We start from the raw sequence: 1,734 nt of genomic DNA, 5'->3' as shown, positions 1-1,734 counted from the left end.
TATGATTAATGGGTACTTGTACATTTTTATCAAGGCATAAAAAATGAAAATATTTTAAAGATTATATTTTACGTACTCGTTATGGAATAAAGTTTTCATGAAAAAAGAAATCACTTAATTTGATCAAGCAGTTTTTTTATTTGTTCTCATTGAAAAGATTAAATTTTAATGAGATCGATCGAGGAACACCAATGGGAGATAACCCCAATCATCGCTTAAAACAAGAGCAGAAAAATACTTAGATAATTGTTTTTTCATTTATTTTACAAAGTTTTAAAAAAATATTTTTTCATTTTGGTCCTTTGTTAATCATTCGTTTAAAGCCGTCCCCACTTGTGTCCCTAAATAGCCAAATGGCGATAATATACCGATTTCATTAAAATTCGATTTTCCTCTGTAAAAAAATATATATACTTGATCAAATTAAGTTATTTCTTCGGAGAACTTCATTCCATAACTGGTACGTAAATTATAACTCTTTTCTTTCAATATTTTCATTTTTTAATGTCTTGATTAAACTGTAGAAGTGCCAATTAATGACATACAAAATTGTTCGATCTAATTACATAAATATGTGGTTGTTTTTGTTAGTGCTTTGGTTTGAATTCTAAAAGTTTTCATTCGTTTGTATTTGTTCTCATTGAAAAGATTATGAATTTATGTTGTTCACATGTAAACGACCTTGACATTGAATATTACAGTAAAATGTAAGTTTTGTTAAGAATTGAGGTATTTTGTAAAAATGTTGGTACGTATAGTAAATTATTTGTTATGGATTATTGTTAGTAGTGAATGAAATCTTGTGATATACTGATATTGGTGAGACTTATATGGAGGTATTTTAGTTTTTTATTGGTGTTTTTCGGTGGAAAGTATAGAAGTGGGATATAAAATCAGTGGTAGGCACCACATAAAATTAAACTTACCTTACGTAAATAAGGCCCGGTTCCCTTTTCCCTCCCTCCTCCCTCTCTCTCCACATTAAAAAACGGCTTTGTGCCTAATTTGCTCAGTGGGGAAGCAAATAAATAGCCTTACCTTACGTAGGAGTAACAGTGATCATTAAGGTCGTTCCCCCAGAGCGAGGCCCATCCATTGCACTGCGGTTGGGTTGACCTTTGCGATCGTCCCAAATGTGGACGACTCGGGCCTGCTATTTTTAAATGTGGGGTCTGCGTACGCGCTTACCCTGATAATACAATCAAAATCAGAAATCCTTTCCTATTCCTTCCAAGTACCTCTCACTCGTAGGTCTGTACTCCCTCCGCTTAATCATACTTAATCTCTAAATTTCTTACCAACCAAACACACGTGTTCCAATCTTATCCTTACACATCCATGCACAACACAGCATGACATGATGGCAAGCTGTATTATCATACAACACACAATCTTATGACGTCACAGACGATAAAAAAGGTAGAACAGCGAGTAAGAAAAAGCAAAAAAAACGATTTTTTTTTAATCTCTCGCTAAACAAATTATCTTTTTTTTTTACACAGTGATCACCATTTATCAAGGCCCGGAATCAACTTAGGGATAAGGGTTATTGCAAGTACTTTACGTTAGTGTGGAGATTTGCTGAAGTGTTTACTTAAGGGGGCGGTTCATTAGGAATTTGTTAACGTTGGACTTGAAGACATCCAAGTTGTAGTCCGGTGGGAAGCAGGCAGACGTAACAGAGTTCCACAGGCGTGCACTTCTAAGAAAGAAGCTTTGTTCATGGAATCCACG

At 34.4% G+C, this 1,734-nt stretch overlaps 1 non-coding gene across 1 annotated transcript; it reads left to right on the top strand.

Moving 5' to 3' along the window:
* The first annotated feature begins 1,030 nt into the window (after positions 1-1,030).
* LOC145271645 (U1 spliceosomal RNA) lies at positions 1,031-1,193 on the top strand. The gene has a single exon (XR_013866048.1). It is a non-coding gene; the product is annotated as a U1 spliceosomal RNA (small nuclear RNA).
* Positions 1,194-1,734: the final 541 nt, after the last annotated feature.

The sequence above is a fragment of the Euprymna scolopes genome, chromosome 46 (genome assembly GCF_053919585.1).
Source record: "Euprymna scolopes isolate OS-2025 chromosome 46, ASM5391958v1, whole genome shotgun sequence".
NCBI lineage: Eukaryota > Metazoa > Mollusca > Cephalopoda > Sepiida > Sepiolidae > Euprymna > Euprymna scolopes.
This window is presented reverse-complemented; position numbering and strand designations above follow the sequence as displayed.